Source organism: Hypanus sabinus, chromosome 6, assembly GCF_030144855.1.
Source record: "Hypanus sabinus isolate sHypSab1 chromosome 6, sHypSab1.hap1, whole genome shotgun sequence".
Taxonomy (NCBI): domain Eukaryota; kingdom Metazoa; phylum Chordata; class Chondrichthyes; order Myliobatiformes; family Dasyatidae; genus Hypanus; species Hypanus sabinus.
This window is the reverse complement of record NC_082711.1, coordinates 127,731,582-127,749,225: the sequence shown is the minus strand read 5'-3', so window position 1 is coordinate 127,749,225 and position 17,644 is coordinate 127,731,582.

The window sequence follows — 17,644 nt, the reverse complement described above, 5'->3', positions numbered from 1 at the left end:
GCTCTTCACATATTTGTAGAATGCCTTGGGGTTTTCCTTAATCCTGCACACCTAAGCCTTCTCACGGCCCCTTCTGGCTCTCCTAATTTCCTTCTTAAGCTCCTTCCTATTAGCCTTATAATCTTCTAGATCACTAACATTATCTAGATCTCTAAACTTTTCGTAAGCATTTCTTTTCTTCTTGACTAGTTTTACTACTGCCTTTGTACACCACGGTTCCTGTACCCTACCTTAAGTTCCCTGTCTCATTGGAACGTACCTATGTAGAACTCCACATAAATGTCCCCTGAACATTTGCCACATTTCTTATGTACCTTTCTCTGAGAACATCTGTTCCCAATTTAAGCTTCCAAGTTCCTGCCTGATAGTCTCATAATTCCCCTTACTCCAATTAAACACTTTTCTAACTTGTCTGTTCCTATCTCTGTCCAATGCTATGGTAAAGGAGATAAAATTATGATCACTATCTCCAAAATGCTCTCCCACTGAGAGATCTGACAGCTGACCAGGTTCATTTACCAATACCAAATCAAGTACAGTCTCTCCTCTTGTAGGCTTATCTACATATTGTTTCAAGAAACCTTCCTGAACACACCTACAAACTCCACCCCATCTAAACCCCTTGCTCTAGGGAGATGCCAATTGATATCTGGGAAATTAAAATCTCCCACCACGACAACTCAGTTCTTGTTACACCTTTCCAGGATCTGTTTCCCTATCTGCTCCTCAATATCTCTGTTACTATTGGGCAGCCTATAAAAAACACCCAGTAAAGTTATTGACCCCTTCCTGTTCCTAACCTCCACCCACAGAGACTCCATAGACAATCCCTCCATGGTGTTCACCTTTTCTGCAGCCGTGACACTATCTCTGATCAACAGTGCCACACCCCCACCTCTTTTGCCTCCCTCCCTTTCCTTTCTGAAACATCTAAAACTCGGCACTTGAAGTAGCCATTCCTGTCCCTGAGCCATCCAAGTCTCTGTAATGGCCACCACATCATATCTCCAAGTACTGATCCACGCTCTAAGCTCATCCGCTTTGTTCACAATACTACTTGCGTTAAAATAGACACATCTCAAAGCGTGTCCCTTCTCTATCATCTGCCTATCCTCCCTCACACACTATCTCCAAGCTTTCTCTATTTTTTGAGCCAGCCGCCTCTTTCCCAGTCTCCTTAGTTTGGTTCCTACCCCTAACAATTTTAGTTTAAACTTTCCCCAGTAGTCTTAGAAAACCTTGCCGCCAGGATATTGGACCCCTGGGATTCAAGTGCAACCCGTCTTTTTTGTATAGGTCACTCCTGCCCCAAAAGAGGTTCCAATGATCCGGAAATGTGAATCCCTGCCCCCTGCTTCAATCCCTCAGCCACCCATTTATCCTCCAGCTCATTTTATTCCTATGCTAACTGTCACCTGGCACAGGCAGTAATCCCGAGATCCCGGTCCTGCTTCTCAAATGCTTGAAGCTGTTATTAAGGAAGAAATAGCGAAACATTTAGAAAGGAGTGGTTCCATTAGAAAGACACAGCATGGATTCAGAAAGGGAAGGTCCTGTTTGATAAACTTACTGGAGTCCTTTGAAGACATAATGAGTGCAATGGATAGAGGGAAACAGGTGGATGTCGTATACTTGGATTTCCAGAAGGCGTTCAATAAGGTGCCGTACAACAGACTTATAAATAAGATAAGGATGCATGGAGTCGGAGGAAGTGAATTGGCATGGATAGTGGATTGGTTAACCAATAGAAGGCAGAGAGTTGGTATAAATGGGTGTTTCTCCCGTTAGCAGTCAGTGGTGAGTGGGGTGCCACAGGGGTCAGTGCTGGGCCCACAGCTGTTTACCATTTACATTGATGATTTCGAAGACGGGACTGACTGTAGCATAGCAAAATTTGCTGATGACACTAAACTGAGTGGGAAATCAAATTGTACAGAGGATGTGGAGAGTCTGCAGGGGGATATAGATAGGTTAAGTGAGTGGGCCAAGGTCTGGCAGATGGAATACAACACTGGTAAATGTGAGATCATCCACTTTGGAAGGAATAATAAAAGAGCAGATTATTATTTAAATAGTGAAAGATTGCAGCATACTGTTGTGCAGAGGAACTTGAGAGTACTTGTGCATGAATCACAAAAAGTTGGCTTGCAGGTACAACAGGTTATTAAGAAGACAAACAGAATGTTGGCCTTCATTGCTAGAGGGATTGAATTCAAGAGCAGGGAGGTCATGCTACAACTATACAGGGTACTGGTGAGGCCACACCTGGAGTACTGTGTGCAGTTCTGGTCTCCATACTCAAGGAAGGATATACTGATTTTGGAGGCAGTGCAGAGGAGGTTCACCAGGTTGATTCCAGAGATGAAGGGATTATTGAGGTACATAATGGTCAGCCCAAAGCCTTTTTCTGTGCCGTTTGACTCAGTGAGTTGATATTAGGATCCCAAGATGGACTGTAGTCATTTTATTCCAGCTCATGTATATCCTGAACTTGTCAGAACTAAAATCATAAGCATGGCACCTAGACTCAGCTTTATTGTTACATTTTAAACCAAAGATAAATTATTTGAGAATTAGCCATGAAGTTTTTGATAAATGTGATGTTTTATCTTACTTTATTTAATCTTTTAAGGTATCAAGAAGGTTTAATGAGTACAAACTGTTCAATGTCTAAATTGATTTATAGTAAAATTAACTCCAGCTGGAAGCAAAGGGTAATGGTTGGTACATGTTCTAGTGATTGGAAGGCTATTGCATGGAATACTACACAAAGGGCAGTGCTGTACTTTGCTTTTTGTATATATTTATAGGGGGTATGATAGTTTTATAGAACATACGCAGAGTCACAGACTAAAATTTGCAGATGAGACACATTTGCAGATGAGGTTGAGAGTGTAAAGGAATATTGTAGAGAGCAAGGTGGATATAAATGGTTAATTGGACAGATACGTGGCAAATGAATTAATCTTGATTTATGAAGTACTGATTTGGTCAGGTACAGTACAGTAAGGGAATATACAACAGACAGGAGCCACAGAAGTTTCGAGGAACAGATGAAGCATACATCTGTAGATCCTAAACTTAATTGAATTTCATGACATTTTGAGGAGCTTAAGTTAAATGAAACTTATCTCCCTTACCATGAGTCAGAAACTGGGGGATAGGATTTAATATAATTATCAGAAGGATCAGAGGGAAGATAAGAAATATTTCCAACTAGAGAGTGGTGGAAGATGGAACTCTGCCTGAAAGGTTTGCAGTGGCAGAAACCCCGTCATTCACAACAAAGAGTATTCAGTGTGCACTTGGAGAATCATGACCTGTTGGATTGTGGGCAGTTTTGGGAAGGTGTGATTAAACCTGTTAGTGCTCTTGTTGCCTGGCACAAAAACATTGGCCAAAGAATCCCCTGTAGATTGATTTTTCTATCATTCTGCCTTGTTGGTTGCTTTAGTTATCGCAGTTTGTACCTGGATATTCAGTTCACCTTCACAGAGCCTTCTCTCTAAATTTACTGATTACTTATATTACACGTTCCTGTAGCAGAAGTGCACTGGAAGCATTTGACTTTTAACAACTCTATTAATGATGCATCTCCAAAGTCTGTTGAGAAATATTCATTGAGCAACTGCAATCATTGATCCTCTTGGAACTATTTCTTTCTTTTGCAGCCTTGGAATCAACACAGACTGAATTATTCGATTTGAAAACCAAGTATGATGAAGAATCAACTGCCAAGTAAGTTTCATGAATTACAAAGGAGCAAAATATTGATGATATGTGTGACAGGTTGGATAATGTGCTGTTGTGATGTGCTGTTCTAGCATTGAAGCAACAGTTATATATTCCAATATACTGGCTTCAGTGATGGTGGGAACTTCAAGAAGAATTTGAGATCAGTTAGCCATGTGGTATTTTTGATGGAAGTTTTTTAGAAGTATGCTCTGTTAGATATAATCTGTATTCCTGGTATTAATTGGGTACATATTCTTATAATAAGTGGAGGGTAATGTAAAAAATATGTGATGCATGGCCAGGATCATTGATTCATAATTAGCAATTCATTTAACTTTTGGGTTGGTGGATGGATTTTGCTAATACCTAATTTATTTGTCCATAAAGACTGTAAATGAATAGCTGTGATTTTTGCATGATAATTATGTTTTTTTGTCTGTTATGCTTTGTTTGCGTGAAGTAGATTGGAAGGAACTGGATGGCACTTGGTTATGGTGGTCAGGAGGTATTTGTGGATTATATTAGCAGCTGCTTATTGAGATGCATGACTTGCAGGTGTTTCTGTGTATTTGCAAGGATTTTGAGAAAAATGATAGGAGGAATGTGTTTGATCGAGTGAAAAATTTGAGTGGTTTACTTTATTTTGTTACTTTCCAGCAAATTAAATGAGTTGATTGCAATAGGTACTGAGGTTAGAAAGAGGAAAAGTAGCTTGGGAAACCAACTCCTTTGAATATTTGACAAGAAATTATGTTCAGGGTACGTGTGGATCGGAGTGGTGAGAAAAACCTAAAATTTATATCAGAATTTGTTTTTTTGAGGTTGATCCATTTGTTTGATTCTGAACAATTATATCAAAATAAAAAGGGAAAACTTTTCATTGTGAAATTGATTTACCTAAGATTTTATAAGTTTTAAAGCAGAAAAATACTTCATTCTTTTTTTTTGTTTCCTTTTCTCCAATTTACTCAGGCTATGTCCACACTAGACCAGATAAATCCATAACCGAAGCTTTTTCTCTTCATTTTGACCCTCCATCCACACTGAAATGGCATTTTCTTCCCCCGAAAATGGAGCTTTTCTAATACGGCCTCCAGAGAGTGTAAATTTGAAAATGCCGATTAGACAGAGTAGCGTGGGTAGGGTAACCAGTGATATCTAAAAATGCTGTCATGACGAGCCGGAACAGATGGTGGCGGCAGCACGGCATTTAATTGTTTTCTTGAACGCAACACCCCACACAACCGAGCAATTTCAGAACAGACGGCAATGAGACTGAAGCCAGAAGAGTTAGAAATATACTCACCAAATACTTTGACCCATAACTTACTGAATAAATAAGTATACTCACTTTGCCCTATTCTCTGTCCTTGCTTGCTTGCTTGTAGTCTCTGTCCTTGGTAGTTTACCTATTTATGCAAGTACTTCTCTGACAATAGATGTGTAACAGCCTAATGTAACATTGTATGGAAATACAAGATAACACTGACGCAGACTTATTTTATACATTTAACAAGGTGCTTTATTAATGCAACAGAGTTAGTCAGTTTTTCAATGTTCGTCATCAGCCGGGTCAATCTGTCTGTGAACTCCCTGTCGGTTGCCTCCATACGCTCCAGTATTTGTGTTTTTTTAGTTTTAAGTCCTGCTGTGCGAGGGTCAACAGCTGTCTGTCGTTTGGCAATTTCCTTTTCAGTTTTTCTAGTCTGTAACTGCACAAACATGCACTTTCACAGCAAGATTCGACACCAAACATGCCACTTGTTTTCTGTAGATGTGTCCTGCACATGCCCAGTAGGAGGAGATTCACCCAAATACACATTTTATCATGGATGGAGGAATTTTCAAAAACACTTGGTGTGGACGCCTATCGTTTTTACGTGAAACCGGCATTTTCAAAATTATCTGGTCTAGCATGGACGTAGCTTCAGAAGCAAGGCATATGCAATGTAATTCGGCAATCAAAAAGAAATTGTCACCTCATTACAAAGTTATTCTTCAATGTACGTTGGAATCATTAGTGTGCAACAATGGGGACACTTGCACAAACACAGTGCATTTGCTCACTGTACAAAATTACCTACAGACAACTGAGTAGCTTGAGGTCATAATATAAACTTCATTACTGTTAGGGTGATGAAAGCTTTCATGTAAAACATGGAGCTTCTCAAGCACACACAAAAGATAACTTTAGTGGTAAGATTGATCACATTTTGTGATTAACGTAATTGGTAATTACCTTAAAATGTTTCAATAATTATAGTTTTAGTTAAGCAACATTAAATACTTGAAAGAAATGCAGATGATATTTTCTTGAAGCGAAATAAATATTATCTATGATCTATTATCTATTACTGTTATCTAGGAATAACAGTGCATAGTTCCCTGAAGGTGGAGTCTCATGTAGATAGGGTGGTGAAGAAGGCTTTTGGAACGCTGGCCTTTATAAATCAGAGCATTGAGTACAGAAGTTGGGATGTAATGTTAAAATTGCACAAGGCATTGGTAAGGCCAAATTTGGAATATTGTGTACTGTTCTGGTCACTGAATTATAGGAAAGATATCAATAAATTAGAGGGAGTGCAGAGACGATTTACTAGGATGTTACCTGGGTTTCAGCACTTAAGTTATAGAGAAAGGTTGAACAAGTTAGGTCTCTATTCATTGGAGCGTAGAAGGTTGAGGGGGGATTTGATCGAGGTATTTAAAATTTTGAGGGGGATAGATAGAGTTGACGTGAATAGGCTGTTTCCATTGAGAGTAGGGGAGATTCAAACTAGAGGACATGATTTGAGAGTTAGGGGGCAGAAGTTTAAGGGAAACACGAGGGGGTATTTCTTTACTCAGAGAGTGATAGCTGTGTGGAATGAGATTCCTGTAGAAGCAGTAGAGGCCAGTTCAGTTGTGTCATTTAAGGTAAAATTGGATAGGTATATGGACAGGAAAGGAGTAGAGGATTATGGGCTGAGTGCAGGTAGGTGGGACTAGGTGAGATTAAGAGTTCGGCACGGACTAGGAGGGCCAAGGTGGTCTGTTTCCGTGCTGTGATTGTTATATGGTTATTGATTGAGAAAATTTAGTGCACTGCTTTTAATAATATTGATTATACTTCAGTGCACTGTTCCCTCTTAGCTGTGCAGGTGTGAGGCTGTGCAGTGGCTGAAATACTCCCATGCACATAGCCTTTGTTGTCACGCAGCTAGGATTTTCTTTTATATGTTAATATAATTTTCAGAAAAGTTGTTCGAATACAATTGAAGTACTGCAGTATGCAAAAGCAAAAACTTAACATGATACAGTTATAGTATCTTGGTGATAACGTTAATTGAAGTGACAAAGTAAAAGGTCTGCTTACAACTATAAGTTCTGACACTGATAGTAGTCTTATTATTCAAATCATTCAACGTGTGTGTAATCACTTGGATAATAGATTTTCTGATGATGAGGCAAGAGAATGGCAAGCTTTTGACCCTGTTGCTATTGCAAATGCAACTAATTTTGAATTTGGAAAGGAGAATGTTATATGACTGACAAAAAACATTATTATTACTATTATTACGAACTACAACAAAAGCGTTGCCTCAAAAATATTGCAGCAATACAGTGATTTCAAATTGGTTGTTTCTGAGAAAGCCAAACTAGTTCAATTAAGATGTTCATGATATGTTGAACTTTGTACTTAGAAATGAAGAAGTGGAAGAACTGTGAATTCTTGTCGACATTGTCAGCACGTTAGGGTTCTTCCAGTGCTGACTGCGAACATGGATTCAGTCTTATGAATTCGTTCAAATCTAAATGCAGAAGCAGACTGGACGTGGAACATTTGACATCAACTTACTGCCCTCTGCTGTGCTTATTGTCTTGTTTATTATTTATTGTAATGCCTGCACTGTTTTGTGCACTTTATGCAGTACTGGGTAGGTCTGTAGTCTAGTGTAATTTTTGTGTTGTATTACATAGTTCAGTGAGGTTTTGTATTATTTCATGTAACATCACGGTCCTGAAAAACGTTATCTCATTTTTACTGTGTACTGTACCAGCAGTTATGGTCGAAATGACAATAAAAAGTTACTTGACTTGACTTGACTTGACTTGCTACAAAAAGGCAACAATTACACCAGTGGTTAAGAAGAATAAAGTGAATCAATTTGCCTATCACCACAACAGGTCAACAGCAGATGCAATCTCCAAGGCTTTTCACATGACTTTAGATGACACAAACAACTATGCTGTTCATCGACTACAGCTCAGCATTTAATACAACCATATAACCATAAAACAATTACAGCACGGAAACAGGCCATCTCGGCCCTTCTAGTCCATGCTGAGCGCTTACTCTCACCTAGTCCCACCAACCTGCACTCAGCCCGTAACCCTCCATTCCTTTCCTGTCCATATACCTATCCAATTTTACTTTAAATGACAATACTGAACCTGCCTCTACCACTTATACTGGAAGCTCGTTCCACACAGCTACCACTCTCTGAGTAAAGAAGTTCCCCCTTGAGTTACCTCTAAACTTTTGCCCCCTAACTTTCAACTCATGTCCTCTTGTTTGAATCTCCCCTACTCTCAATGGAAAAAGCCTATCCACATTAACTCTATCTATCCCCCTCATAATTTTAAATACCTTGATCAAGTTCCCCCCTCAACCTTCTACGCTCCAAAGAATAAAGACCTAACTTGTTCAACCTTTTTCTGTAACTTAGGTGCTGAAACCCAGGTAACATTCTAGTAAATCTTCTCTGTACTCTCTCTATTTCGTTGACATCTTTCCTATAGTTCGGTGATCAGAACTGTACACAATACTCCAAATTTGGCCTTACCAATGCCTTGTACGATATTAACATTACATTCCAACTCCTATACTCAATGCTCTGATTTATAAAGGCCAACATACCAAAAGCTTTCTTCACCACTCTATCCTCATGAGATTCCACCTTTAGGAACTATGCACCATTATTCCTAGATCACTCTGTTCTACTGCATTCTTCAATGCCCTACCATTTACCATGTGTGTCCTATTTGGATTATTCCTACCAAAATGTAGCACCTCACACTTATCAGCATTAAACTCCATCTGTCATCGTTCAGCCCACCCTTCTAACTGGCCTAAATCTCTCTGCAAGTTTTGAAAACCTACTTCATTATCCACAACACCACCTACCTTAGTATCATCTGCATACTTACTAATCCAATTTACCACCCCATCATCCAGATCATTAATATATATGTCAAACAACATTGGACCTAGTACAGACCCTGAGGCACACCACTAGTCACTGGCCTCCAATGTGACAAACAGTTATCCACCACTACTCTCTGGCATCTCCCATCCAGCCACTGTTGAATCCATTTTACTACTCAATATTAATAAAGATGGTAGAGATGGTTTACTCTTAGAACCCTTTTTAAACATGGAACCACATGAGCAATACGCCAATCCTCCGGCACCATCCCCATTTCTAATGACACTTGAAATATTTCTGTCAGAGCCCCTGCTATTTCTACACTAACTTCCCTCAAGGTCCCAGGGAATATCCTGTCAGGACCTGGAGATTGATCTACTTTTATATTCCTTAAAAGCACCAGTACTTCCTCCTCTTTAATCGTCATAATTTCCATAACTTCCCCACCTCTTTCGGATCCACACATAGCTGTCCACTCTGATTCTCTAAGGGACCAATTTTATCCCTCACTATCCTTTTGCTATTAATATAACTGTAGAAACTCTTTGGATTTATTTTCACCTTACTTGCCAAAGCAACCTTGTATCTTTTTTAGCTTTTCTAATTTCCTTCTTAAGATTCTTTTTACATTCTTTATATTCCTCGAGCACCTCATTTACTCCATGCTGCCTATATTTATTGTAGATATCTCTCTTTTCCTGAACCAAGTTTCTAATATCCCTTGAAAACCATGGCTCCCTCAAACTTTTAAACTTTCCTTTCAACCTAACAGGAACATAAAGATTCTATACCCTCAAAATTTCACCTTTAAATGACCTCCATTTCTCTATTACATCCTTCCCATAAAACAAATTGTCCCAATCCACTCCTTCTAAATCCTTTTGCATCTCCTCAAAGTTAGCCTTCCTCCAATCAAAAATCTCAACCCTGGGTCCAGTCCTATCCTTCTCCAGAATTATATTGAAACTAATGGCATTGTGATCACTGGACCCGAATTGCTCCCCAACACATACCTCTGTCACCGGACCTATCTCATTCCCTAACAGAAGATCCAACACTGCCCCTTCTCTAGTTGGTACCTCTATGTATTACTGCAAAAAACTATCCTGCACTCATTTTACAAACTCCAAACCATCCAGCCCTTTTACAGTGTGGGCTTCCCAGTCTATGTGTGGAAAATTAAAATCTCCCACAATCACAACCTTTTGCTTACTACAAATATCTGCTATCTCCTTGCAAATTTGCTCCTCCAATTCTCGCTCCCCATTAGGTGGTCTATAATCCACCCCTATAAGTGTTACTACACCTTTCCCATTCCTCAATTCCACCCAAATAGTCTCCCTAGACGAGCCCTCTAATCTATCCTGCCAGAGCACGGCTGTAATATTTTCTCTGACAAGCAACGCAACACCTCCCCCTCTTGTCCCTCCGATTCCATCACACCTGAAGCAACGAAATCCAGGAATATTTAGTTGCCGATCACACCCCTCCTGCAACCATGTTTCACTAATAGCTACAACATCGTATTTCCAGGTATCAATCCATGCTCTAAGCTCATCCACCTTTCTTACAATGCTCCCAGCATTAAAATAAATGCATTTAAGAAATTTCCCCCCTCTTAGAGAGTAAGAGAGTTTATCACTAACGGTGCAAACAACTTTACTATCTTCTTTTTCTTCCTTCTCCCATACATCTGTTTCTACACTCTGGTTCCTCTCCCCACCACCCCCTCGTATCTAGTTTAAATCCACTGCAGCCTCTCTAGCAAACCTACCTGCAAGAATATTTGTCCCCCTCCAGTTCAGATGTAAACCATCCCTCCGGAACAGGTCCCACCTTCCCTGGAAAAGTGCCCAATTATCTATAAATCTGAAGCCCTCCTTCCTGCACCATGTCTTCAGCCACATGTTGATCTGCACTATCTTACTATTTCTAAACCCACCTGCATGTGGTACTGGTAGCAATCCTGAGATTGCTATCCTGGAGGTCCTGCCCTTTAACTTGGCACCTAGCTCCCTAAACTCACCTTTCAGGACCTCCTCACTCTTCCTACCCACGTCATTGGTCCCTACATGGATCACGACATCTGGCTGCTCAACCTCCTTCTTGAGAATACTGAGAACTCGATCCGAGATATTGCGGACCCTGGCACCAGGGAGGCAACAGACCATCCGGGATTCTCGATCTCTTCCACAAAACCTCTTATCTGTCCCCCCAACTATCAAACCCCCTATCACTACTGCTCTCCGCTTTTCCCTCCTTCCTTTCTGAGCTGAGGGTCCAGTCTCGGTGCCAGAGACGCTACCATTGCAACTTGTCCCTGGTAGGTCGTCCCCACCAACAGTATCCAAAACGGTATACTTATTGTTGATGGGAACGGCCACAGGGGTGCTCTGCCCTTCCTGTCTATTCCCCTTCCCTCTCCTGACAGTCACCCTGCTGCTTGTCTCTTAGGGTGACTATCTCCCTGTAACTCCTGTTTATTTCTGCCTCTGCATCCCGAATGATCTGAAGTTCATCCAGCTCCAGCTCCAGTTCCCTAACTTGGTTTGTCAGGAGCTGCAGCTGGATGCACCTTTTGCAGGTGTAGTCATCAGGGACAATTGTGCTCACCCTGACTTCCCACGTACTGCAAATGGAGCACTCAACTGCCCTAACTGCTGCCTCCATTACCTACTCCTAACGTAATTAAATCAATTAAATGAACTTACCCGGCCTTACCTCACTTGGAGTGAAGCTCGTCCTCAGCCTCTGATCCCTGAAGCCTCTCGAGCCAAAGCCTTCCTGCTCTGTCTTCCTCTACTCCATTGCCTGATACTATGTCACCCACTCCGTTAATCTGCTTGCTTTTTAAATTCTCCGGCTGCCTCTATTGGAGTATAAAAGTTGTATTATTTGCTGTGTAACCAAAACTATGTAGTCAATTTGCTATGCATGTATCCAAGATGAAATCCTAGGAATGTAGCAGAAAATGGTGTGTTAATGTGTTAATGAGAGGTAGCTAAGAGATGTAGTCAGCTTTGAAACTTGCTATTTGCTATGCATGTCCCCAATTTAGCAGGAGAATGAAATATTAAGAATGTAGAAGACAATGGTGTGTTAATGAGAGGTAGCTAAGAGATGTAGATTAGAACATGATTAAGTCAATGGGTAGAAACAATAGGGACAAGATGTATGTGTGGTACGTGTGATAGGCAACTATAGCAACTGGACCAGGAGATTGCTATAAAAAAATGTTATGTCCAAGGTTCGGTGGGCAATCAATGACTGTCTCAGCTTTGATTTGCAAATTAAAGTTTAACCCTTCTTGAAGAATCTTTTGCGTCTCCTGGTCATTTGTGAGGCACGAAAAACCACAACACCTCACAGGCTGACTTTCATGCACTTGCACAGTCATGCCCCATTCAAACTGCCGAAGAAAACTACCATCATTCCCACAATCCTGATTGAGAAGTTGCAGAACCTGGGCCTCTGTATCTCCCTCTGCAATTGGATCCTTGACTTCCTAACTGGAAGACCACAACCTGTGTGGATTGATGATAACATCTCCTCCTCACTGATGATCAACACTGATGTGCCTCAGGGGTGTGTGCTTAGCCCACTGCTCTACTCCCTGTAAACCCATGACTGTGTGGTTAGGCATAGCTCAAATACTATCTATAAATTTGCTGATGATACAACTGTTGTTGGTAGAATCACAGATGGTGACGAGAGGGCATACAGGAGCAAGATATGCCAACTAGTGGAGTGGTGTCACAGCAACAACCTGGCACTCAACATCAGTAAGACTGATTGTGGACTTCAGGAAAGGTAAGATGAAGGAACACACACCAATCCTCATAGAAGGATCTGAAGTGGAGAGAGTGAGTAGTTTCAAGTTCCTGGGTATTAAAATCTCTGAGGATCAAACCTGGTTCCAACATATCGATGCAGTTATAAAGAAGGCAAAACAGTGGCCATACTTCATTAGGAGTTTGAAGAAATTTGGTATGTAAACAAATAGACTCAAAAACCTACAGATGTACCATGGAGAGCATTCTGTCAGGCTGTATCACTGTCTGGTATTGGGGGGGGGGGGCTACTGCACAAAACTGAAAGAAGCTGCAGAGGGTTGTAACTATAGTCACCTCCATCTTGGGTATCTCAGAAAGGCAGCGTCTATAATTAAGGACCTTCAGCACCCAGGGCATGACCTTTTCTCACTCATCAGGTAGGAGATACAGAAGCCTGAAGGCACACACTCAGCGTTTCAGGAACAGCTTCTTCCCCTCTGCCATCCATTTCTTAAATGGACATTGAATTCTTGGAGAGTACCTCACTTTTTTGATATATATAATTTCTGTTTCTTTGCACAATTTTTTTTCATTTTTTTAAATTTTTTTTTGCTCAGCATAACAAAACTTTCAATTTCCAGATACATTTACATTTCTTCCCCTCACAGATATCAGAACACTTCCATCAAAATATAGACATCACCACAACATCCTATACAAAAGCCCTATTAGTATAGCAGACAGGTCTACATCTATATACTGTAGAAATGGTTGCCATCTTTTATGAAAACTATTTGTTTTTGAGTGTACCATAGATGTCAAAAAGTCCAAAGGAATGTATTCCATGATTAATTTACGCCAACCAAAAAGTCCAGGGGCCTTATCGGATATCCAACAAAGTATAATATTCTTCCTCGTGCAAAAAGTCAGGATTTTAAAAAGATTTTTCTGATGTGCATTAATTATACAACTGCTGGGTAAGCCACAGAGAAAAGACATTGGGTGCAGTTCAAGGTCCATCTTCAGAAGCTTTTCCATTTCACCCAAAATATCACTCCAGTATGCCTGAAGTTTGGGACGTCCAAAAATAGTGGGGAAAATTCCAGTATTTACTTTACATTTAAAACACATTGGAGTAATCCCCATCTTAAATTTCGAGAGATAATCTGGAGTCAGGTGGGCTCTATGCAGAATATTGAGTTACAATACTTTAGTTCTATTACAAACTGAAAATTTCTTTGCAATATCACAGATGTCTTCCCATGTTTTAGCTGTAATTTCTACTCTCAGTTCCTCCCAGACCCTTCCCAGCTGCTCAGCCTCTCCACAAAAACTTTCCCTCAGGATGCTGTAAAAAGACTTCACCCTTAGAACAAAACACCCTCTTTTCTATGTCAGAACTATAGAAATCAGTTAACAATGATATTTTTTTCTGTATATAATCTCTTATCTGAAAGAAATGAAATATCCTTGTTGGGTATGTTGAATTTCTGTACTACTTGTATTTCTATACAGCTTGTGATTCAGCGGGGAGCTCAGAGAATTCGACCGTTGTAGGTAGGATTTAAGCCTACCTGGTCAATACCTGTGGAGGAGGGGGAACTGCGCAGGCGCGAGTGACGTCAGCGTCGAGCGCGCACTTCAAGGCAGGACTTCTTTTCAGAGCGGGCAGCATCGAGCGGGCAGCAGGGTCTGTGGAAGCAGAGTCCTGGGCTTTGGCTAAGTGGGCTTTGGCGTAAGGGGACTTCGGTAAGCCTGTGTGATTGCTCGCTGAGGGGAAGAAGGTAAGGTCGCTAGGTGCTTTTTAGACATTCTATTAATCCAGTTCAGGTATGGGGGAGACAGTCAGAGCAGTGGTGTGCTCCGTATGCAGTATGTGGGAGGTCAGGGTCAACACAGTTGTCCCTGATGACCACACCTGCAAAAGGTGCGTCCAGCTGCAGCTCCTATCAGACCGAGTTGGGGAGTTGGAGTGGGAGCTGGATGAACTACGGATCATTCGGGAGGTGGAGGCAGAGATAGATAGGAGTTATCAGGAGCTGGTCACACCAAAAATCCAAGAAGTAGGCAGATGGGTGACGGTCCAGAGAGGCAGGGGGAGCAGGCAGAGAGAGCAGAGCACCCCTGCGGCCATTCCCATTAACAATAAGTATACCGTACTGGATACTGTTGATGGGGATGACCTACCAGAAATGAGTAGTAGTGGTCCTGCCTTTGGCACAGAGGTTGAACCCTCAACTAGAAAGGGGAGGAGGGAAGAGAAGAGAGCGATAGTTTTAGGGGATTCTATAGTCAGGGGGGCAGATAGGAGATTTTGTGGGGCAGATCGGGAGTCTCGGATGGTATGTTGCCTCCCTGGTGCCAGGGTCCGGGACATCTCAGGTCGGGTGCAGGCTATTCTTGAGAACAAGGGCATGAACCCAGATGTAGTGGTCCATGTAGGGACCAACGATGTAGGTAAGGTGAGTGAGGGGGTCCTGCTTAGAGAGTTCAGGGAGTTAGGAGTGAAGCTGAAAGGCAGGACCTCCAGGGTGACAATCTCAGGATTGCTACCTGTGCCACGTGTGAGTGAGGTGAAGAATAGAATGATTATGCACATTAATACGAGGCTGAGAGCATGGTGCAGGAAGGAAGGGTTCAGGTTTTTGGATAATTGGTCTTTGTTCCAGGGACATTGGGATCTGTTTCGAAGGGACGGTCTACATCTGAACCAGAGGGGTACTAACATTCTTGCAGGAATGTTTGCCAGTGCTGCTCAGGGGGGTTTAAACTAGATGTGCAGGGGGCAGGGATCCAGATCCAGAGGGTTGGTCAGAAGGAGCATGGGGTTAAATGTGTAGAAGGTTTGGGTGATCTTGAGAAGGTCATCAAAATTCAAGGTGCAATTAGCCCGATGGAAGTTCAAGGAGCTGGGTTAGGTACAATAGAAAGTGTTTTAAGCAAAGAGAGGAGGAATGGGCTAAGAATTCTATACTTGAATGCGCATAGTGTCAGAAATAAGACAGATGAGCTTGAAGCTCAGATGAAAATGGGGAACTACGATATTGTTGGGATAACGGAGACATGGCTGCAAGGGGATCAGGCCTGAGAATTGAGTGTACCAGGGTATACGTGCTATCGTAGAGACAGAAATATGGGAAGAGGGGGTGGAGTGGCCCTGAGGAATGAGATTCAGTCCTTAGCAAGGGGTGACTTAGGAACAGGGGAAGTAGAGTCTGTGTGGATTGAGCTGAGGAACAGTAAGGGTAAAAAGACCCTAATGGGTGTTGTGTACAGGCCCCCAAACAGTAGCGTGGATATTGGGTACAAGTTGATTAGGGAGTTAACATTGGCATGTGCTAAAGGTAATGCAGTCGTTCTGGGAGATTTCAACATGCAGGTGAACTGGGAGAATCAGATAGGTGCTGGACCCCAGGATAGGGAGTTTGTGGAGTGTCTACGGGATGTATTTCTGGAACAGCTTGTGCTTGAGCCAACCAGGAACGAGGCTATTTTGGACTTGGTGATGTGTAATGAACAGGAATTGATAAGTGATCTTGAAGTAAAGGAGCCATTAGCAAGTAGTGATCATAACATGATAAGTTTTTATCTACAATTTGAGAGGGATAAGGGCAGATCAGAGGTGTCAGTGTTGCAATTAAATAAAGGAGACTACGGAGCCATGAGGGAAGAGCTGGCCAAAGTTAAATGGGCGGATGCCCTGGCAGGAAAGACAGTGGATCAGCAGTGGCAGATATTCTGGGGGATAATACAAAAGATGCAAAAGCAGTTCATTCCAATGAGAAGGAAGGATTCAAAGAGGGGGAAGAGGCCACAGTGGTTGACAAAGGAAGTCAGAGATTGTATAGCATTAAAGAAAAAGAAGTATGACAGGGCCAAGATGAGTGGGAATACAGATGGTTGGGAAAGTTTTAAGGAACAGCAGATCTTAACTAAAAAAACAATACGGAGAGAAAAAATCAGGTATGAGCTCAGTCTAGCCAGGAATATAAAAGGGGATAGCAAAAACTTTTTTAGCTATGTGAAGAGAAAGAAGATAGTTAAGAACAATGTTGGCCCCTTGAAGAATGAATTGGGAGAAATTGTTATGGGAAACAGGGAAATGGCAACAGAATTTAATGCGTACTTTAGATCTGTCTTCACCAGGGAGGACACAAGCAATCTCTCAGATGTATGGATGGGCCAGGGTCATAAGATATCAGAGGAATTGAGACAGATTGACATTAGGAAAGAAACTGTGATGAGTAGACTGGTAGGACTGAAGGCTAATAAATCCCCGGGTCCAGATGGTCTGCATCTGAGGGTTCTAAAAGAGATGGCTCAGGAAATTGCGGATGCATTGGTAATCATTTTCCAATGTTCCTTAGATTCAGGATCAGTTCCTGAAGATTGGAGAGTGGCTAATGTTATCCCACTTTTCAAGAAGGGAGGGAAGGAGAAAATGGAGAACTATCACCCTGTTAGCCTAACGTCAGTCGTGAGGAAGATGCTTGAGTCCATTATTAAGGACGAAACAGTAGCACATCTTGATGGCAGTAATAGGATTAGGCCGAGCCAGCATGGATTTACCAAGGGCAAATCATGCTTGACTAATCTGTTGGAGTTTTTTGAGGGTGTAACAAAGATGTTAGACGAGGGTAAGCCAGTGGATGTTGTGTAACTAGATTTTCAGAAGGCATTCGATAAGGTGCCACATAGGAGATTGGTGAGTAAAATCAGAGCTCATGGCATTGGGGGCAGGGTTTCAACATGGATAGAAAACTGGTGGGCAGATAGAAAGCAAAGGGTAGCAGTGAATGGGTGTTTCTCGGACTGGCTGGAGGTGACTAGTGGGGTACCACAGGGCTCTGTATTGGGACCACAGCTCTTTACGATTTATGTCAACTATTTAGATGAGGGCATTGAAAACTATATCAGCAAGTTTGCTGACAATACTAAACTGGGTGG